A 23,398-nucleotide genomic window follows, 5' to 3' on the forward strand; every position below is an offset into this window, starting at 1 on the left:
AACAAGCCATTATTAGCCACTATTTCAGGCAGCCACATTTCCCACAAGGCACTTGTGCAACAAGTTAGCAGGGAAGAGAGAAGCTGAGCCTTTGTACCGAGGGGCCAGAACACAAAGCTCATTGTGATGTTCGTGCCTCTATTCAGACGCCATGTGGTACGGACTCCACGCCAACCTGCAGACCGGATTCTTTTCTTCCCCCTCAGTAGCAAACATACACATTTGCTTTCAAGTAGGCAGAATTTGCCCATGGGTGGTCTTTGATTTGGAAGAAATCAACTTCAAAGTGGTGACTCACAAAAAACAAAGGTGGCTAGACTCATTCAGTGCTCAGGAAACGGGATGTGTGTGCAGAATTCACTCATCCAGAAGCAGAAGTTGAGGACAAGGAGTAAATACTTCAGGCAGACGATCAGCCAGTCATCCTGCTCGGTCTTGTAATGGGCCATGGCTGCTGGGTCTTGAGAAGGCACACATGCGGGGCTGGGGGCTCACCGAGAGCCACCTCACCCCTCCAGGAGCCAGGGCTCGCCTCAACCAGGTTCCCTTCGAAGGGCTTATTCGCCTGTCCTGCCAGGGATCTTTGAGGCTGTGGGTGTGCCGCATAGAGAAAAGATTAGGGAATCGCAAAGGCTACTGGATGCCTTAGTGGAGGTGAATTTGGGCAGAATTTTCCAGACCTTCAGGTGCCAGTTTTGTCCTCTTGACAAAAGTCGAACCTACAAATCTTCCACAGATCTCCCCTGGCCTTGTTGTTTCTTATTCTCTTTCCCTGTCTTATCAGAGTTGCCGGACACAAGTTTATCTGTCATAGACGCACACACACACACACACTCACACACACACACACACACACACACACACACACAAACACACATTCAGCATGGCTACTTTGCAGTGGAAACCTGTACTCCACATCCACAGGTGTGGCAGGAATCCCAGATCAGAGCATCTGTGCTGGAAAGGCCCTCACTGATGACCCAGTCCACCCCACCTGGCCTCTACACCCCTTGACTTCCTGATGAGGAAGCAGGTCCAGACAGGCCCGGACAGGCCCAGACTGTTTGGCAGAAGTCTAAGAGCCTCTGGAGTCTAACTCCCTGGGTTCAAACCCTGATCTGTCACAAGATGTGTGACACTTTGGGCAAGTGACATGACTTCCCATCCCTCAGTGTCCTCATCTGTAAATGGGGATAACGATACCTACATCAAAGGGTTGTTTTGAAGATTAAATGGGATAATCTATGTGACGTGTTTAGCATAGTCCTTGGCACATAGTAAGTATTTAATGTTAGCTTTTATTATTAGATGCCATAGAGCTGGTGCTAGAACCTAAGACCCCAGTCCTAAAACTCCACTCTTTGCCCCAGCACCATGTTCTGTCTCTTGTCCTGACACCCATCAATGGACTTCTAGGGAGTATGACGTCAACAGTGGTGATGAAGGCGGAGAAGGCCCACTGTACTCAGTAATCCCATTTGCTTCTTAGTCAGTCTGAACCTCAGTAAGTCTGAAGCCTTTGTGGTTTCCCCTTCACCTGGACGTACTTGTACCCCTGGGCTCCTGCACACTCACAGAGTAGTTGCTCTTTAAGAACTTGTCCCCATTTTGGGAACCTCTTTTATTTCAGAACCATACGCAATGAGGCATTGGTTTTGCCCATGACCTTCCTCTATCATTCCCAAACCCCCACCGGGCCCTCCTCCCCCTCGCTCTTGCCTCCTTGGCTGGTGCTGGGCCAAGCCCAAATTACTTCCCTGAGCCACTGCTCTGCCTTTTATTTCAAGCTTATGGGCTCAAGGAGACAGGGAGCGAAGAAGAGAGAAAAGAAAAGGTGGCTGTCTTATTTGGGATTTCTATTTGCAGACCTTGAGGAAGGTAATTTAAGACTGTTAGTCTTCTCATTAAAAAAAGACAAAACCCATTTTTCTTCAATTTAGTTTGAGAGATAGGGTGGTGGAAGAAATATAGGAGAAAAAAAGGAAGCCTGTCAAGAATGGTGATGGATGGGGGTGGCCAGGCAATGGAGCAGAAGCTGTTTGGTGGCCATTCTGCCGTCGGCCCTGACAAGAGACTGGGTGCAGCGTCCTCTGGGCGCCATGGGTTTTTAGTAAGCTGAGGGATTTGTGGGGGTCCGGGCGCTCCTGTCTGTAGTCTCCCTCCCTCTGCACGTCCCTCTCCTCCCAGCCAGGGCCCACTAGACTCCTAACACAGAACCTTCTCTCCATCTGCAGCAAAGGGGCACAATTCACTCACTCAAACCCAGGGATCAGGATCCTTGAAAGGAAAATCGTATTTTTTAAAAAGAACTTCAGGCAGAAGATAGGACTTAACAAAGAAAAACGTAATTCTAATGGTAAAATTGTGGCCATTATCGGTAGAGAAGATAGAACCACAGAACGTCAGGGTTAATGGGAAACCTTGGGGCTCACTTAATTCAATCTTTTGCAGACAGAATGAGGAAATTTGCACATCAGAGTGAAGACGCACATTTTAAAATGACATCTCTAGAAGTCTGTCATCGATGGTTGCAGTTTTCTATCCCCCACTATTTAAGGCTCCATCTCCTGTAATATCCCAGCACATGTGGGTCCCTGTGCTGGGAGTGGCAAAGGCCCCAAAGAAGCTTGGAACCAGATGCCTGAATCTCAAAGTTAGCCTTGCCATTTTACTGGCTGTGTGACCTTGGGCAAGTTACTTAACCTCTCTGTGCAGGTCACATTTGTGGAACACTTTCATATGCCAGACGCAGAACTAAGTGCTTTACATGCATTATTTTGGTCCGTCTTTCCAATACCCCTATGAAGTAGGGCTAGTCCCATTTTGCAATATAACCGAGGTTCAGACGGGTTAAGTAACTTGTCCGAAGTCACACAGCAAGTAAACGGCAAAGCCAGAGTTAAATGAGGAATCCCTGGCTCTGGCCTCAAGCTCTTACCCACTGTGCAGTACTCTCAGGACCAGAGCTGCCAGGGCAAGGGAGGAAGGGGCAGGGGGCAGAGATTGATGGTTTCCCTAATATTTGTTCTCCCCTTTTTCACTGGGAATAGAGCATCTCCATTTCAGTTGGGTACTTGGTCACCTGGAGCAAACGACATTTCCCAGCCTCCCTTCCTGCTAGGCATAGCCAGGATTCACTGCTGGCCGGCGAGTGGTATGTAAGCAGAAGTGGTATATACAACTTTTCAGAAGGATCATTTTTTGGTATATGTTTCATGTTCATTTAAAAAGAATGTGAATCCTTGTGGTGGCAGGCGCCTGTAGTCCCAGCTACTCGGGAGGCTGAGGCAGGAGAATGGCGTGAACTTGGGAGGCGGAGTTTGCAGTGAGCTGAAATCACGCCACTGCACTCCAGCCTGGGTGACAGAGCGAGACTTTGTTTCAAAAACAAAAACAAAACAAAACAAAAAAGCATGCAAATCCTGTCATTGTAGGGTACAGAATTCTGTAAGTGTCGATTAGGTCAAATTTGTTAACTGCACTTTTCATATCTTCTGCATACTTACTGATCTGGTGTCTGATTGGTCTATTGGCTATCGGAAGATACCTATTACAGACTCTCCCTATAAGTGTGAATTTGTCTACACCTCATTTAATTCTCTTCATATGTTTTGCAGATATTTTATGGTGTACAAACAGATTTGGAGTTAAGATATTATTCTGGTGGGTTAATCCCTTTGTCATTAATAACGTCATTGTCTGTCTTTAACAGTTAGAAATATCTTTAGAGTGGTGGGGGCATGTCTCTCTTCACCCTTTCCTTCTTCCTGTTGGTTGGAATGCTGATGTGATGGCTGGAGCTGAAGCAGCTCCATTGAACCATGAGCTGAAAACTATGGGTTGAAAAGGGAGTAACAATAAGCTCAAAGATTCCGGGTCTCAGATGATTTTAGAGCTGCCATTCATCCCTGAGCTGCTTACCTCCAGACTTAGTTTATGTGAGAGAACAACAAACTTGTAGCTTCTTTAAGCTACATGTTTGTGCCAGAGGCACTGCAGTGGGGGTGAGGCCCATGGCAGGTAGTGGTTGCCAAGCTCTTCTGACTGTACACTCCCTCAAATTTCTTATTTATAATTTTTATACATGTCCTATTGTCCATCTATATAGCAGGTATTCATCGAAACTTCATTTTGCAGTTTTTAAAGTTAAAAAATAATGAGGGATAGGGATTTCAGTAAGTTTTTCCTGTATCCCAATATAGTGTTTGTTGCCACTTCAGAGACCACTGGTGCAGAGTGTGCATGGAGTGGGTGAGCGCTGAAGGTTAGGAGGGGTCAGGTCAAGAGTGGCCTTACATGTGAAGCTCGGGGACTTGAATTAATGTCCTGAAAGCGATGCCGACTCCAGGAAGGTGGTGCTTAAGTTCGAGAAAGGGATGGCGGAGGAATGGAGAGTAGGGGACAGACACCTGACTGGCACAGAGGGAGGCCACCTCAGGCAGGCAGTGTGCTCCAGGAACAGGCAGGGGAGGAAAGACCCCGGAAGTGGGCAGAGGAAGAAGCAGTCAGGTGGGACGTTGAAACGGAGGGGGGTAGAAGGAGAACCAGGGGAGTGCGGGGTCCAGGAAGCCAAGGAGGACAGGGTGGGCTACAGTACTGCTTGCTTGATAAGAGGTCCAAGCAGGGGCTCACCTTTGTCCATGGAGGATGCATGAGGATTATAGGGCTGCATCCCTGCATCAAGGGAGAGGAAACGGAGACCTGGAGGTGAATATTTTCAAATGAGAAGGCTGGGAGGGAAGCAGCTAGAAGGCCAGGGAAAGGAAGTGCTTTTGTGTGGTGAGGGAGGGAGGCTTGGGCATGCCTAGTGCACTGGGAAAGGCTCCAAAGCCTGCTTAGCTCTGCTGCCTCCGGGCAAGAGGACAGGGCTGAAGGAAGGTGAGCAGAAGAGCTCCAGCCACCACTTCCAGCCCTCCTCCCGACAGTCCCAATGGACTCCCCTCTCTAGGACCTCGCTGTACCCCAATTTTCTTTGGCCTGAAGAGTGATATATCGGGGGAGGTGGGTGGGGGAGCGTGGCAATAGCTGCAGCTGCCCCTGGAGAGGAGAAAAGCAAACACAAGTCACTTGATGTGAGCTTATCTGCCAGCGAATGGAGGGGCCAGGGCTTTGGATAATCCCCCAAATCATTTTTCATTGAGCTTTGAGTGTCTTATGATTGCTGGGAAGCCGACTGACCTTCCTAAGTGGGTGTTATTTCTGCTCACAGCAGTTGGGAGTTGGGCTCCCGAACCAATTGGAGGAAGTGTTCCTGAGGGGCACCAGCTAAACAGCAGGGGGCAGGCAAGGCAGAGACTCCCACTGTGGGTGGTTACCAACGCTGGACGCAGAATCATGGGCAAGCCTCTGAGGACAAAAGACAGGGACTGTACCTCCCAGATCCCCGGCCTCGCGATGCTGATCTCTTCTTTGGCCTCTAAAAGGCACGTCTCTGTCCTCCCTTTGTTCCTTTGTTCAGGCTGTGGCCTGAATCTGAAACTCCTGCTACTCTGTCCAAATGCTGCAGGACTCAGGGAGACTCTACCCTCCCTGAAGGCGGCCATTTCCACCTTCCCAGACCCCCAGGGCAAAGCCCAGTATCCACGGACCACAGCAGTTGGCCTGGGTGCTTCTCAGCATCTTATTTAACAGGCTGACTGATTTGGTTAACTTCCCGAGCTTGTGGACTGAGAGATGGGGGCAGCGGTGCCACACAGCGGGGTCGAGACCCTCTTTCTGGCTCTGCCCTTTACCTGCTGCCTGTGCTTGGTGAGGCAAGCTACTGCCCTCCCTGGATGTTTGGTTTCCCACCTACGGGGAAAAGCAGTGGTTCTCGTGCTCAGGTCTTAGAATTACCTGGACTGGGACTTGTTAAAATGCAGATCTCAAGGCCCATCCCCAGGGTTTCTGATTCATTAGGTTTCGGGTGAGATCCTGCAGGATTTGCTCCCAGGCAGGGTGACTGATGATCCCCACTTGCCCGGGACAGAGGGATTTCTTGGGATACAGGAGTGCCGTTCAGGATTAAACCTGGGCAATCCTGGGAAACCAGGAGGGCTAGTCACTGCTCCCAGGTGCTGCTGGTCTTGGGACCACACTTTGAGTCAATGTTCTCTAAGGTCCCTTCCAACTCTGAAAGTCCCTGGCCCTGCCGTATAAGTACCCTTCGCATCTGAAACAGGCCTACCTGGGTGGGGCACGAGGGTGGGCACGTCCTCTCATGCAAATTCACATTTAGGACACAGTTCCTGTTGAAATGATGAAGATCTCCCAGACTGCCCCTCAATGAGCCTCAGGGTGCCTTCCGCCCAGGAAGAGGTTCTGACTGCAGCACAAGGTGGGATTCAGGGGCAGCCAGCAGGTGCGGGGGCCGTGAATGTCAACTGTCAGGATCCATGCCATAGGACATCTCAGAAAGGCAACCACAGATGCCTCGATGGTGAAGTGATGTATTTTGGGGACTTTCATCAGGGCTGGATGTGTAACGACATGGCTGTGAGACTTGGGGATCATGGTCTCTCCTACTGCATCCCCCCTCTTCCAAGTAGATGAGGCTCAAAGCACAGAGACGCAGGATGTGCAGGAAGAGCCCAGCTGGCTGGCCAGATGTGCCGGGAGTCCTGGTGAGCAGGGCAGGCTCCAGCCAGGGCCAGCGCCCAGGAGGACAGGGTACCACAAGTGTTGGCTGATGGGCAAGACCAAGTCCTTTAATGGTGATGGGGAGCAAGGGGTGGTGGCTGACTGTGTAGATCATACAGTCATACACATGGCATTTTCAGGCCCTGGGTGAGCTGCATCCTTCACTCCCTCAACAAACACGTATTGAGTCCCTGCTGTGTGCCAGGCCTGGTTCTTGGAACAAGTGGACTCGCTCCTTCAGGAGGTCACAGCAGTCGTGAGGGTGGGGCACAGGCATACAAACAACTTCCAGACACTAGAGGGCGCTGTCAGAGATGCTGGCCCGTCCTAATGGGAGCACAGAGGGTCGGGCATTGATTCTGCCAGACGAGGGTCGTGGGGGTGGGTAGAGAAAAAAAGGGGCATTTACTTTGGTCCTTAAAAGCGGGCAGGGTTCCTGCAGGCAGAAAAGGAGGGAGGGCTACCCTGGGAGAGGGGACAGTGTGAGCAAAAGCCCGGAGGAATGGCCGGGCATTTGGTGGGCCTGCGGGGCAGGAAGGGCTGAGAAGCCACTTTAGGGCCTGGAACAAGCTTGGCCTCTCTTAGTTGTGACTTTCCCTTTTCCCCACATTCTCTACTCCTGGGATCTCACCAACCTCTTATTCTTTGTCTGCTCCCATTAGCAAAAACTGAGGTTGGCAGGGCCCTGACTCTCCTTTCCCTAAGGGAAGAGCACCCCATAGCAGGGAGGGCTTTTGGGGAGCCTGATGTTTCTGAAAACAAACAAACAAAATGGGCATATTTCCCTTAACATAACGTCCTCCAGGTTCATCCACGTGTCACAGACAACAGGATTCCCTTCTTTTTTAATGCTAAATAGCATTCCAGGTATATATATGGCACGTTTTCTTTACCCATTCGTCCCCTGATGGCCACTTAGGTTGATTCTGTATCTTGGCTATTGTGAACAGTAATGAAATGAACATGGAATGCAGATAGCTCTTCAACATACTAATTTCATTTCCTTTGGATAAATACACAGTAGCATCTTATGTTAAGTGACATAAGCCAGGCACAGAAAGACAAATACCACGTGATCTCACTCATACGTGGAATCTAAACAGCTGATCCCATAGAAATAGAGTGTAGAATGGTGGTTGGGGGAAGTGGGGAGGGGAAGAGATGTTGGTCAAAGGGTATAAAATTTCAGTTGGACAGGAGAAATAAGCTCAAGAGATCTATCGCACATCAGGACTGTATATGGTTAATAACACATTGTATTCTTTTTTTTATACTTTAAATTCTAGGGTACATGTGCACAACGTGCAGGTTTGTTACATATGTATACATGTACCATGTTGGTGTGCTGCACCCACCAACTAGTCATCTCCATTAGGTATATCTCCTAATGCTATCCTTCTCCCCTTCTCCCACCCCACCCACTACAGGCCCCAGTGTATGACGCTCCCCACCCTGTGTCCAAGTGTTCTCATTGTTCAATTCCCACCCAACACATTGTATTCTTAAAAAAGGCTGAGTGGGCTGGGTGTGGTGGCTCACGCCTATAATCCCAGCACTTTGGGAGGCCTAGACGGGCGGATCACAAGGTCAGGAGATCAAGACCATCCTGGCGAACACGGTGAAACCCCGTTTCTAGTAAAAATACAAAAAATTAGCCGGGCGCCGTGGCGGCGCCAGTAGTCCCAGCTACTCGAGAGGCTGAGGCAGGAGAATGGTGTGAACCCGGGAGGTGGAGATTGCAGTGAGCCGAGATCGCACCACTGCACTCCAGCCTGGGCGACAGAGCCAGACTTTGTCTCAAACAAACAAACAAACAAACAAAAACGCTGAGTGATGATATATGCTCTCACCATAAAATGCTATTAGGTTGGTGCAAAAGTAATTGCAGCTTTTGCCATTACAAGTAATACATGCAATACATATGTTAATTAGCTAGATTGTCACTCTATGATGTATATATACTTTAAAATACCATGCTATATGCAGTAAATACTTACAATTTTATCTGTCAATTTTTCAGAAAGTAAAAATAAAGAACCTCCTCTCCCAATAAAACCAGCGCCCCACTCCCTGCCCCCCATGCCTGTGCCCCTTCAGTCAAATAAGTGCCAGTTTGCACCTTTTTGAGTTTTTGGCCACTAAGAGGCCATGCCTGCCTGATGGGTAAAAACAGTAGGAAAGGAAAGAAACAGTCTACGTGGTTGAATTTATGACTTCATTTCGGGTTCTAATGAAACCTGGTGACAGTCCCCGCACGGTGGATTTCTTCTCTCCATCTAGACAGCCTCGACCTTCTGTGCCCCTGGTTCCCTCTGGCTTCATTTCCACTTGTCTGTGGTGGGTGTCGAGTGCGACTGTCCTTCTGAAGCAGAGAAGTTGGACTTCTTCAGGCCCTCGAAACGGGGCGGCTGGAAGGAGCCACAAGGATTCTGAGCTCAGTCCTTTTGAAAACTGAGGCAGCAGAGCCCTCGTGGGGTGGGAGTTGGGGTGGGGGACCAGGAGGTCACATGGTGGTCAAAGCCACACTGCAGATCAGTGACAGGGGAGGACCTGGTCTCCTGTCTCCCAGACCAGTGTTTTTTCCATGCCACCAACAAGATTTTGATTGGCTGATAAAATAATAAACATTTACTAAATGCTAGCTCATGCTAGGCACGAACCTAAGGGCCATATGTGCATTAGTTAATTTAAAACCTATGATAATCCCACGATGGGATTATCTTCCCCTTTTACAGAAGAGAAAACCGAGGCACAGAACACTAGCGGAGAGCCGGGCACATGAGTTTTGTGCAGAGCAGATGTTTGACTTTTCCCAGCAGAGGTCTAGTTTGGATTTCTTGTAGCTTGGGGATCTCTGGTGGAAGCTAAGAGCTGGGGGATCTGTCCAGGGCAGAGACTGCAGCTGGGGACTGAGAGGCACAGGGCCCAGTATTTTCTGAAAGGATCCTGGGTCAGGAAGACCATGATGGCTGTCAATACAAAGAGACCAGCTGTTTGGAGAACCCTCTGGAGTGAACCATACCTTCTCCCTAGTCCTCTATCTCTGTGACATTGAGGCTGAGGATCCAGCGACCGCCAGTGCCACACTGAGGCACAGGCTGGGCTGGGGCCTCTGGGTAACTGCCCTCCCTCCCTCCCTTCCTTCCTTCCTTCCTTCCTTCCTCCCTCCCTTCCTTCCTTCCTTCCTTCCTTCCTCCCTTCCTTCCTTCCTTCCTGGGTCCCTCCCTTCCAGGGTCCCTCCCTCCCTTCCTTCTTTCCAGGGCTTACCCAGACTGGAGTGCAGTAGCTCAATCTTGGTTCTCTGTAACCTCCGCCTCCCAGGTTCAATGACTCTTGTGCCTCAGCCACCACAGTATCTGGGATTACAGGCACATACCACCATGCCCATCTAAGTTTTGTATTTTTAGTAGAGACGGGGTTCCACAATGTTGGCCAGGCTGGTCTTAAACTCCTGACCTCAAGTGATCCACCCTCCTTGGCCTCCCAAAGTGCTGGGATTCCAGGCGGGAGCCACCTCGCCTGGCTGGCAGCTGCCTTTTCTTTTACACGACCATGTTTGTTGTGTGCAGGTAAATGAGCACAGGCAACTCTTTTGGACCAAATTTAGAGTTTGATTGCTAACTATAGAGTCATGTGGATGGTGCTGTAGGTGGAACTTGAATTAAAACCCTAGCACTAAGAATTCCTAGCCTTTATGCCCTGAGAGACATGGTTTCCTAAGTACATGACTATTTTTACTTCATTTGCAAGTACCAAATTGCATTCTTTGTATTACTCAGGATTCTGCTCCTACCGTCAGGCAAGTGGTTCAGCTTCTCTCACCCTCTAGGTGCATGCATACACAGGGAGTCTCTGGAGGTGCCTGTACACATTTTGTACAGGTATCACATTTTGCTATGTTTTTCCTAGATTCCCCCCCCATTTTTTTTTAAAGCTGTCTGACCTATGAAATGAGGACTTCTCCAGCACTTGTGACAAGAATCAGTGACCAAACACACACAAACTCAGCACTAGTCAGCAGGTTAGGGGATCCGGGTGTGAGTATCAGCTGCCACCTACAGCAGTGTGACCCCGGGCAAACCTTGTGACCTCTGGAGCCTTAGCTTCCTCCTCTGTAAGATGGAGATGACACTGGGCCGGCTTTGTCTCCCTTGCATGGTGGCTGTGAGGACGAAATGGGATGGAGAGTTGCGAGAACTATGTATACTGCAATTTCACAGCTTCATTGCCAGACGAGGGTGATGATGAAACCCACGTCTCCAAGAGCTTCCCAAACGAAGGACAACAGGCAAAGGTTGGGTAACCCTAAATAATACACCGGCCAGGCTCTGTGTCTGATGGCTATGGATGGAGTCTCAGGGCCTCTGCCCCTCAACCCTCTCGGCCTGCTTAGTGGACTCTACACAGATGATTGAGAGGGGACCCTGTCCCCAGGTGGCCGTGAAGAATTCACCTGCAGAAAATCAAGACCTCAATTTAACAAAGCAGATTGGTTCAGACAGGAAAGCCATTTTATAAAAAGAGAAAAAAGGCCACAGCTGCAGTGAACATTACACACCACATGTCTGTTCTCAACACGACAGCAAGGCATTGCAAAAGGATGTCCTGGGGCAGGGGGTGGGAAGAGGTGCCCCCGAGGTGGGGCTGCAGGTGGGGCGCCTTGTGGGTAGGGCTCCAGGAAGCAGTACCTGAGCCTCTGCCGTCCCAGCAGGGCTAGTGAGGTCGTCGAGTGCAGAAGGTGACAACTGTTTCGGTACTTGGGCCACCCTACACATTCCTTCTCTTCTGATCAACCCCGTCCCCAATCTTGCACCCTAAGGGGGGCTGAGCTTATATCCAGGGACCTGGATTCTGGTCCCACTTCCATTTCTAACTTGCTTGTGACTTTCGGACTTGGCTCTTCTTATCCATAAAACTGGAATGACTGTCTTCTTTCCCTGGTTGGGTAAAGATGCTTCCTTACTCTAAGACTTACTGCAAGCGCAGGAGTTGTGGGCCATTGCCGCATCACCTAAATCTTTGTGCATTTCCTCGTGTGCCCAGGAATAACTGTGGTGTGTCAGGTACGGTTTTAGTACAGTTGTTCCTTGGTATACATGAGGCAGTGGTTCCAGGACCCCATTGTATTTCAAAGTCCACACATGCTCAAGATCTGCAGCCAGCCCTGCAGAACCCACATACAAGAAAAGTCGGCTCTCCATATCACTGGGTTTTGCATCCCGTGAATACTGTATTTTCCATCCACATTTGGTTGAAAAATAGAAGCAGATCTGTGCAGTTCAACAATTCCGTGTGATTCAAGGATCAACCGTCCTTTGTAAGCATTATCTCTTTTAATCCTCACGACCCCATGAGGTAGGCACACACATCTTTCCCATGCTACAGAAGGGGAAAGAGAGAAAGAGGCTAATCCTGCTTTGCACCTATTGTCAACATAATTAAGAGCAGTGCTCCAGTTCACTTCAAAAATGTCCTGGCTTGGCCAGGCGCAGTGGCTCACGCCTGTAATCCCAGCACTTTGGGAGGCCGAGACGGGCAGACCACGAGGTCAGGAGATCGAGACCATCCTGGCTAACACGGTGAAACCCCGTCTCTACTAAAAATACAAAAAAACTAGCCAGGCGTAGTGGCGGGCGCCTGTAGTCCCAGCTACTCGGGAGGCTGAGGCAGGAGAATGGTGTGAACGCGGGAGGTGGAGCTTGCAGTGAGCCAAGATCGCGCCACTGCACTCCGGCCTGGGCGACAGAGCAAGACTCCATCTCAAAAAAAAAAAAAAAAAAAGTGTCCCGGATGGGTGTTAAATCCTGGCTCTTCATCACTATGTTACACTGCTTGTCAACGACATTCTGAATCTTTCTGCCCCATCTCCTCCATACCCTATAGGTATCTCCAATCCACTTCATACTCTTATACTCCAGGGTCACCAACCCCCATGAATGAAGCCCAAGGCATGCCCCTTAACTACATTACTTGACAACATCTGAGCTAAGTTCTGGGGTCCTGAGCACCCAACACAGCACCCCATGTCTGGATGTCTGATGCTGAATGAATAAACGAACGAATGAGCAAATGCACTGAAGAATCACGTGAACGCTCATGAACTCTGGGAGAGCTATGTACATACCTGTCACCCCATCTTGCTCTCACCCGGTTCCTCAGAAAACCTAAGTCAAAGAGAACAGCAAGAGGAGCTCTGCCTGAGCTTTCTCTGCCTTCTTTGCATCTCCTTCTTTTTTCCCTCCTTCTTCAATGTCAGCCTTAGGTGAGAAACACAGACCTATGTCCATTGTACATCAAAGTAGAATATCTTTTTGAAAATAATCCAAACGAGGCACAAATGGGCACAGGACAGTTTCCTTGATGGGAAACACCTGAAGGTGTAATCAGACACTCCTATAGAGGAGGCAGACCTCAGAAGAATCCCACAGCAGGAGGGGACAGCTCTGAAAGGTATCGGAAAAGAACATGCAGTCGACCCCCTTCTCCTAGCTCTACACCTTCTTTCTGTGCCATTGCTCCAGGTCTTAACAATGGACCCACAGCAGAGGCTGGGAAAACCCAGTGCTCCTAAGGCTCATCAACCGTGAGAGCTCAGTGTGGCAAACACAAGTGGCTTCCTTCTCCTGCTGCAGAACCCAGCATCACAGACAGCTGGTAGAGACAGTGTGCATGTATCGGATCTGAAAGTAGCTCATTAAGTAAACACATGCCAGATCCAAGGAAGGCAGGTCACCCTGCCTGTTCCAGAAATGTATAATTTCCTAGTCATGCAGAGAAGGTATTTTAGAGCTCTGAGAAGCCACCTTGGCCCCCGGCACGTCCTCCAGACTCTGGCCAGTAGTTGGAAAGCCCGGCCCCCTGCAGCTTCAGCCATAAATAGTGCTGGGACCCTCATCTGGGTCAGGTTTCTCATTTAACTGTCTCAATAACTCACTAAGGCAGTTGCTATCGCTTCTGTTTTATAAATGAGGAGCTGAGGCTCTGCTGGCAGACCCAGGAATCAAGCCCAGGTGTTGCTGATGCCAAGGTCAAGGCCTTTCAGGTTTGGGCTTTTAGTAGACTTGGAGCAGGGAAGAAAAGCTGCCCCCATGTAGAACTGATTTCTCTGCCCAGGCTTGGTCCATGGAGCACTGAGACACCTCCTAAGAAGCTGTTCAGAGCAAGGATGGAGTGGCCCATTCAGGATGAGCCAGAGCTCACTGTGATCTGTAAGGCAATGAGCAGCAGCAACAGGAATGCCCAAGACCCCAGGGTGCTGGGGTTCAGCAGAGGGTGGAACATGGCTGAGACACAGGTGCCTCCATCACCCTGCTCCAGGGGGAGCTATCCACATCAGAGTGACTGTGAATGGCTGCTCTTGGAATTGTGCAGTGACAGTCTGTGCAGGTGTGCATAAATGCCCAGCAAGTACCTAGCTGCTCACTGGACAAGCTGCTTATCTTCCTTCTGGCTCCGATTTCCAGTAAACCAACACCCTTCTTTACCACCCATCCTTCCCTCCCAAGCCTGGGTGCCTTCTTTCGGATGGGGCCAGCTGGATGAAATCCTTTTACTGGAAGTTTCCAACCAGGAACTGGGCACCTCAAGGTATCGCTGATAAGGTAGGTGACTAAGGGTTGGGCTGCTCATGTCTGGTGGGGGTAGACAGACATTTGGAAGCTGGCACACCTGACAAGAAAACCCTTATGGATCCCTTTAAACAGATAGGCCTTAACTGTGATCTGTAGGTACTCCTCTTTCTTCCAAAGGATGGGAGGTGGCATTAAACCTACACTCCAGTTTGATTCAAGTAGCCAAGACTGCGAGTGATCTCCCAAAATTTGTTCTTCTCTTCTTCCATTATAATGGAGCTGTAACTGGGTACGTGGCCACTTAACCAGCGACTGCATTTCCCAACCCTTCAAGCAGGTAGATCTGGGCACATAGTAGTTCTTGACAATGGAATGTGAGTGGAAGTGCCACTCCATGCCTGGACCTTAAAACATTGCCCCTACACATCACTACACTCTTTTTCCTTCCTGAGAACTGGGACAGAGATATGTCTGAAATTCAGCTTCAACCATGCAGACAAGGACAGCACCTCAGAGAAGTGTTTCTAAGCTTAAGGGTACATTAGAATCACCTGAAGGACTTCTGAACATGCAGCTGGCCCCACCCCCAGATATTCTAATTCGGTAAGTCTGGGGTGGTGCCTGAAGTTTGCATTTCTGACAAGTTTCTGGGTGATGCTAGTGCTGCTTGTCTGGGGACCACATTTTGAGACACACACTGCCGTTGGGGATGGTAGATAAACAAGATGGCAGGAACCTGGATCCCTGTATGACTGCGTGGAGTGGAACAGCTTGCCTACCCTGACTGTTAGATGAGAGAGAGAGAGAGAGAGGAAAAAACTTTGTTCTTTAAGCCACTGCCCTATTGGGTCTCTGAGTTAGCACCTCAGCCTTTGCTCTAAACTGAATCATGTCCTCAGGGGTCAGAGTTTTCTCTGTTTTAAATGTTCCTCTCAAAAAAGGAAAAAAGATCCTACTTTAGCTCTAGCTCTAGGAGCAACAAATTAGTCCTTAATCAGACTAGTACATGGAGCCGGGATAGAATCTCAGCTGTTAAGACTGCAAAGCTCAGCCTCATCAGGATGCATGCCGTCTCTCAAGTCACCCACAGTTTCCTGGATCCTGTTTCCCTCTTGAGTTACTGCCAGATCTTTCTTCCTCTGAAGCTTCACCACTTTGTCCAGTCATCCTACACCCCACCACTATATGACCTCCTCGCCCACTCTACTCATCCCAAAGTCACTGTAATTGCCAGAGCCAAAGGTGGCTTTTCAAACCTCCTTCTGCTTCACCGCTGCTGAATTTGAAACACTGATCACATCTTCCTTTTGAAACCCCTCTCCACTGCTGGTTTCATGGTACATTCTCACCTGGTTCTTCTCCTGAGTTTCCAATTTGCCTTGATCTGAACATCATGACCTCCAAGTCTCCAGCTTTGTCCTCTCTTCCTTGGCCTCATTCACTCGTCTTCTTCCTGGCTTACCCCTTTAAGGCTGGCACTCCCTCCAGGGTGAGGTGGGAAACATTTTTTGTTCTTTGCCACCCCCATTCATGCCCAATCCCATCCACCTCCAACAATCTGATGACTCAAAACCCTGCTGAGCTGTAGGCTCCCTCCCATGGCTGCAGGTCCCTCCCATTCACAACGCCCAAAACGAAGTCAACAACATCTCCCTGCGACCCATTTATCCTCTACTCCTAATTTCAGTAAGTGACACTCCATCACCTGTGCAGTGCTCACCCCTTTTTCTCAGTGTCACCACTTCCCTCCCCAACACGCAATGCCTTACCAAGAAATCCCGTTCTGCAGCTCTCCTCAAAGAACATCCTGCAAATCCACCTATTGTACTCTTCTCACTGCTGCCCTGCCTGCGTCTCCCCTCCTCATTTAGCATTGCAGAGGGTCTGCTGGTGATTCATGTATCTGTTTTCCCCTCTGAGATTAACTAGTTATTTAATCTATTAATTTATTGAATAACCCAGGCGTCACTATGTGGCACCGGTGCTGGAGATGAAGAGAAGGGAATGAATGAAACTGTCTCTGAACTCCAAGAGCTCACAGCTGGGAAGATGGACACATCAACATCACAATGGATGAAGTTCAGGGAGAAACATGTGCGGGAGGGATGAAGAGGGAACTATGGACATAGGTTTTTAAGGATGAGTCAGCATTAGGCAAAGAAGGTGACAGGGAAGGTATGGTCCAGGCTCATGATCGTGGACTTTGTAAGCAAAGTTATGAGAATTAGAGTCACCACTTATGAGGTTAGACGAAAGAAATCCAAATGGCCTAGTGCAGAGTCTGGGGTTGGGGAATGAGCATTTATTTAAATGAATTCTAAAAATACACTTAGCAGCCCAGTTATCTGAAGGGAGAATCGGGCATGTATTAATCAATTTCTTGTGATTCTGCAAGACCACAGCGGAGGCCAAGTTGTCTAGGACAGTCAAGGGCTGTCCAGTCTGCCCTGCAGTCAGTCCATGGAAGCTGGCCCAGGCTGCCCACCTGCTGGGGTGGACCTAGCTAGAGGAGCAGAGGAGGCCGATGGTGAGAAGACAGACCCTAAGCTCCCTCACGAAAATCACTGCCTTTCTGTACTAAGAGCGCAGAGTTTTAATTCTGACGCACTGGGTCTTGAAAACACCTTTCAGAACTATACTAATATACCTGCTGCTCCCTTGAATGAGCTTAAATATGGGGAAGAATACAGTCTATAATTTTTCCCACACTTGGAGAATGGATCTATGATTTCCATAGAGAAGAGCTCACCTTTCCTTCACCCAGGAGGAACCACATGTAAGAGGCCCCGTCCACGTCCATGTGGGAGCTGCTTGCTTACCTCCCCTCCTCGCCCCGGAGTGAAGGCCAGTGCTTGGCAAGAGGGAATTTGGTTGGGGAAGAATGTGTACTCCTGGATCCCAGGGGAGGGGTAGGGGCTGAGGAAGTCCTCACTTCCCATGATGACCAAAGAAAGGGGAATTGCCAAAGTGATGCTAGGGACAGGGCTATCCGCTAGCTGATGTGCTGTGTTTATAAAGGCAGAAGGCACTATCACAGGGGCAAGCAAAGGCCCAGGTGTTGGGGATGGGGTCTAGATTCAGGAGGCCTTCTCTACTTGCCAGCACCTTGAGCAAGTCACAGATTTGCCTATTCAGAAAGAAAGCAGATGAGTGGTTTCCAGAATCTGGGGAGAGGGGGAAGAGGAGTGACTGCATCATGGGTATGGAGTTTCCATGTGGGGCGATGACAAAGTTCTGGAACTAGATAGTGGTGGTGGTTGCACAACATTGTGAATGCACTTAATGGCACTGAATTGTACACTTTAAAATGGTTACAATGGTAACTTTTATATTGCATGTATTTTATCCCAGTCAAAAAAAAAAAAAAAAAAAAAGGAAAGGGGAAAGGGGTTGGGACTAAGTTGGAGGTCAGCAGAGGCTGAATATTGTCTATGAAATGAAGGGCTTCTCCGTGGTCTTGGAGGCCACCTTCAGTTCTAAAAGTGTCTTGTGAGTCTGTGATACGGTCCCCGCTCTCCCCAACACTGCCGCCCCTTCTAGGGTGGGATCTCCAGAGCAGCACCCCCCAGGTCCACAGCTGCAGCCACTAGAGCTGAAGCCACTATTTGCTTGACGTGACAGTTTCTTAGATCTGGCTTGGAAATGCCCTCTGGTTGGATGCTGCAGAGGACACCCACAAGCTTCAGGGAGAGGTCCTCTGTGGGGCCGCTCATGCACCATCCTGAGCACAGGCAGAAGTGTGGCTTTTGTCCCCTTCCCCATCCCTGGTGCCAGGAGGAGGGTGAACATAAATGTGAGCCTGGCTCTCTGGTGTTTTCTTTGGGGGCTGGGATGTCGCATACATGGAGGGGAAATTAGTATAACCCTTGCCAGCTGCAGGACCTGGGGCAGGTAATCTGATTTACCTGAGCCAGTGTCCTCTGCCCAGTGGGGATTAGAGGCTGAGGCTCCCCGAGAGAATGATGGTGATGCCTGAGCCAGTGCCTGAATTCAGTAAGTACTGCCCTCCCTTGCTGTGCAGCTGCCCCTCCCCAGCACACAGCAGCAGCCCAGCCAGGGAGGGCAGCAGTTTGGATGTTCTGTGGCTTTGGCAGGATCGGCCAGGCTGGAGAAGAGTTTGCTGCGGGGTGGAAGGAGGAGCTGTCCCACAAAAGCGCTCCTCATGCACGACATTTTGTGCTTAAGGATATTCATAACCTGCCCGCTGGGAATAGGAAAGGCAGCGACATTTCCTTCCTGGCAGCAGGAACTGAATAAACGATGTCCGAATAACTTAAAAACTCATCTTCTTTCCCAGACAGAAGGATTTGTACAATTTCTCATTTGCTTTCAAAATAGTGCCTGTCTTGTCTCCGGAACAGGATACCATGGCTTAGCAATAAACCTAAAAGACCATTCCTTGCAGGGAATGATAACTTGGGAGCCCCTGAAATTGTATGAAAAGTTTTACCATTTGTGTGCTCCAGGTTTTAGCAGATCTGCAAAGGGGTTTGTGACTTCCTCACTCAAAAAGGGTAAGAACCACTGACGTCCAACCCTTCTTTTTTTGTGTAGGCCTGAACTGTCAACTCCCAAGAGTAGGACTATGTCCCCGGCACAGGCTCAGAAACCTAGTGGGCTCCAGAGATGTTACCAGAGGCAGAGGTGGAGCTAGAAGCCAGGTAGCCCAGGTGTCCAGACTGCTGGCCCTGCCTGCCTTCTCCCACACCACCCTGGCGGATACATCTGCGAGGAGGGTGAGGGAGAGAACACTCATGCATCCAGATTTGAATTCCAATGTTCACTTTGGGACTTGGATGTAAATTTGTGAGGTCTTAAGTCCGAAGGTGATGTAATTTATTGAAGAGAGCTTGGAAGTTGCTAAGCTCCCTGACAAATAAACCATGTCTCTCCATCTCAAGTCTGTGAAAACATGTCTTTTTAGGGGCTTAGAAAATCCTTTGGAAAGCATTAGAATCTTCTGCTTGCAGGAGAGCCAAGCACACAGATACTTGTCTGTTAAAAAGATGCTTGACCTTTTTGGGCAAGGAAATAATGCACGCACATGGCGACTAACGAACGACTCCCACACTGTTACCCCAATTCTTTCCAAAAAAAGGAAGATTTTTAGTTCCATGAGTTATTGAGGGAGGATGTTATAGAAACCAACTTGGCATCAGAATACCCTAGAGTGCCCAAATCAGCTCCCTCATCATGTACTCATCACATCACCGCCACCACCATCACTCACGCGCCATTGTTTCCAAGGTTTAGAAAGCTGCCTGCCTGTCTCACATGGAGAAGGAACCTGAGAAATCAGTCCACTCCCATATTTTGGCTAGAGAGACCAAGAGGGTGGATGTCATTTCTCCATTCTCAAGTCGATCAGTTCTGAGGAGAGTTGAGACGCAAATCCCTATCTCTGATTCTCAGTCCGGTGCTCCAGGCTAGAGGGGTGCTGTGGACTCACAGTGCTACCCACCGGGGCCATGGTCTTTGTGCTCCCATTGCCTGTGGCTGTAACCAAGGATAACGATACTAAGGCATCAGAAGCTAATGAGCACACAGCGCTTTGGAGACATGAAGATCTCGGAAAGGCTGCCTCGTTATTATTGACGAGGATAATAATGTGTAGTATTTATACACCACCTTGACTGCTCATTTCCAAAATGAAGAAGGAGGAATTTAAGGACCCAGTCAGCTCTGCTGGTAGCGACGGCATTCTAGACAACCTGGACAGCAGAGCTCTGGCTGCTCCGAGTGCCCCTGGTCCTTGTATTCTAAGATGGGCACATCAGCAATTCAACCTTTGTATGGTGTAGACTCACTTCTTGCCAAGGAAACCTGGGAAAATGGGCAAGACTTGGGAGGGCTGGGAATGATCACTTTGCATATTCATAAGCCCAACTAGTGTAGATGTATTGAAACGCCACGTCACGCCTGGTCCCAGGCAAGCTTCCCTGCCTCCAATCCCACCTATTTTGAGGCCAGACCTCCCTGGGTTTGAATCTTAGCTCTGCCATTTATTGGTTTTGGGATTTGGGGAAGGTCTTTAAGCTCTCTGTGCCTCAACATTCACAACTATAAAATGGGGATAATAACGCTGACTTTGGAGAGTTGTAGTGATTACAAGAGATAATGTATGTTAACACCTCATACTGTGCCTGGCACGTGGTAAGCCTTCAGTGTAATTCTTATTACGTTCCTATAACTGCCCCACAGGTTACATCACTGGAGGGCAGGAAACTGGGGCCAAGTACCCTGTGGGAATCTGTCCTCTCCGTAGCGGGGAGGTTGGGAGAACAGAATTCACCCATCAGTTACGAGGTGAAGGTCAGTAGTCCAATTTTCCTACTTCCCGGGCACGTATAACATTTATTTAAATTATTTCAAGATAGTTCAAAGTTGTGTTTAAATCCCTGTTTACCAAGTGAGTACCTTCTGTAAATTAATATACTAACATTAAAAGATAAATATACATGTAATAATGAAAAATAGAGCCCAATGTTAAAAGTATTATAGTATTATGAATGATAATTTTCTAGGGAGGAATTCATTACTATCATTGGTGGAGTTATTCTGTCCCAGGCTCTGGTTCCTGCAGCTCACTTCACCTCCCAGGGCCTCAGTTATGGTTAAGGGAACAACTGCGGTTATTTCCAGGCTCAGACCTGAAGCCTTTTGGTTCCCCCTTGTCAGCTTCCGCCCTTCCTCCTGCGCTTTCAACCTGATCCATTTGCGAGGTTTGCCTGCCATGAGCAACCATGAGCATGGCCTTTAAGTTTGAAAGGTCAAGCCTTAGAGCAGTGTTCTCAAACTTGAACGTGCTTCAGAATCACCTGAATGCAACTGGTAGGCTGCTGGACCCCACCCAAGAGTTTCTGAGTCAGCAGGTTTGGGGTAGGGCCTGGGATTTTGCATTTAACAAGCAATGTTGACGCTGCTGGTCCCAGACTTCACTTTGGGAACTACTGTATTAGAATTACTTTTGACCTCAGATGTCCACTAGAACCACCTGAGGATTAAAAACAATCAATTCCCAGGCTGTACCCCAGGCAAATTAAATTGGGACCTCAGAGGCTGGTACTCAGACCTCTGTGTCATGCACTGAGCTCACTTAGCCATTGATAACCCCAGGCTGATGCTGGAGAGATTAGGGGACCGCAAACTTTTTCTATAAAGGACCAGTTAGTATATATTTTTGACTTTGTGGGCCACATATGATTTCTGCAGTATATTCCTCTTTGCTTTTTGTTTGTTTCAAATCTTCAAATATGTAAAAAATAATTCTTAGCTTTCAGGTCATAGTGTAAACACAGTTTTGGAGCCCTGGAGAATTTCCATCAGCCAGGCACGTATCTGTCAACTTTAATGATGAAAATAGGTACTCTCAATTAGCATTATTTATACAATAAATTAAAACCAAGGTGAATGTAGATAATTTAAAGGAATTAAAGGTACAATGCAAATGTGGCTTCTCTTTACTAAACTTTTACTGTTACCCGTCACTGCTCTTTCTAAGCGAGTTCTCCTTTCTAAAATAAGGAGAGGGGTTTCTTCCGCCTCCGCCCCCTTTCTGGTTCACTGTAGTAGTATTGGGTTCCCGGGACGTGCGAGTTAAAAGCTCTTAGCTCTCTGTTCAGTGCCCTTAGAAAGTGTTAATTGCCTTTCTAGGATTTCCTTCTCTCCCAGTGCTTCTAGTTCTAACTTCCTGTCTCACCCTCTCTCCCCACACAGAGGAGTTTCTTTCTTCTTGAAAGCCTGGCTGCTCTAAGCCTCTGCGTGTACAAAAAGGATCCCCAAATGCGGAGTTATCTGGCACTTCCTCACAACCTCTTCCTTGTGCCTCTCTTCTCTCCCAAAGAGTACTCCCTCAATAACTAAGCCACTCCCTCCCTCCCTCGTCCCAGCCTATCTGCTCAGCTTTGGTATAAAAAACATCATGCCTAGAACAGCAAGAGAGTATCTGAATGGGCCTAAGAACTCCTAGAAGTTTTTTGCTTTTCAATCTGTTCCAAATCTCAGACAAAATGGACAATTCCACCTCTACTCCCATCGTTTGCTCTTTTAGAACCTATGAGTAAAACACCTAAGCTCTTAAAAATGTAAGTGACGTAAAGCAGGAGGGTGGAGCTCTGGATATATTAATAGAAATAGAAGCCTCCATCATTTTCTAAACATACAAATGACTAACTTGAATCCTAGGGCCGTTGGATGGCTCACCCGTTGAAAGGATTTGTGTTGCCTTAACTGGGCCACCATCTAAAAACATGACCACAAAGCGCTGAGGCAGGGCTGGCTGCATGGGTGTGCAACCTGTGTGGGCTCACAGACTCACATTTGGAAGGACCCTGCAGTTGGTTTTAATGTCCTGCTGTTGGCATCTTGAAATTCTTGGTAATTTCATCTTTGAATTTGTGTTTCCTAAGTGAAGTCCAGCGGGACAGTGGGACATGAACATTAGCTGAAGATATGTGCATATGTGTGTCCATGCCTCCCTGCTCTCCATTTGCACGTGGTGTTCATGATGCCTGTGAGCACAGAATCCCAGGGATCCACAGTGCATGGGAGCTCAGAGACCCTCAAAGTGGGCCCAACACAAGATCTCTGCGACAGAGGAAACAGGTCGTTTACAGCCCTGAAAAGCCACACTGTATGTTGGAATCAGAACTTTGTTCAAATGCAGAAAGATATACATTCTAAGAAACGTGAGCAACCAAGGAACCCCGTGATAGCCTATCCTTTCTTATTTGTGCTGCTTCCTGCTTTAACCAACCACTTACACCAAAATGATGACATAGAAGGAAAAAGAAAAATAGGGTCATAGTTCCCTTTTCCTTTCATCCTCCTAACTTATTGTTAGGCATTTCAAGGAATTCTTTAAATTAGTTGGGCATAGTGGCACATGCCTGTAGTCCCAACCACTCTGGAAGCTGAAGTGGGAGGATGGCTTGAGCCTGGGGAGTCGAGGCTACAGTGAGCCGTGATCAAGCCACTGCACTCCAGCCAGGGTGACAAAGTGAGACTCAAAAAAAATTTTTTTTTAAGAAAAAAAAAAGGTTCAGAAGAAAAAAGTACAAAGGGTAGAGGTGAGCTGTGTTGTCCTGTTTGTTTGAAGTCAGTAAGTCAGTTAGAAAAAAAAATTACGTTATCTTATTTAACCACATAGCTGGTATGGTAGCTAGACGGTGCAGCCTTTTTGGCAAGTAGAAGTTTAAGTTTCCATAAAT

General features: G+C 48.5%; 1 pseudogene; it reads right to left on the minus strand.

Moving 5' to 3' along the window:
- The window catches only part of LOC113219816, a 48,452-nt pseudogene extending 48,003 nt beyond the window's left edge, over window positions 1–449 (minus strand).
- Window positions 450–23,398: the final 22,949 nt, after the last annotated feature.

The sequence above is a fragment of the Piliocolobus tephrosceles genome, chromosome 10 (assembly GCF_002776525.5).
Source record: "Piliocolobus tephrosceles isolate RC106 chromosome 10, ASM277652v3, whole genome shotgun sequence".
Taxonomy (NCBI): Eukaryota; Metazoa; Chordata; class Mammalia; order Primates; family Cercopithecidae; genus Piliocolobus; species Piliocolobus tephrosceles.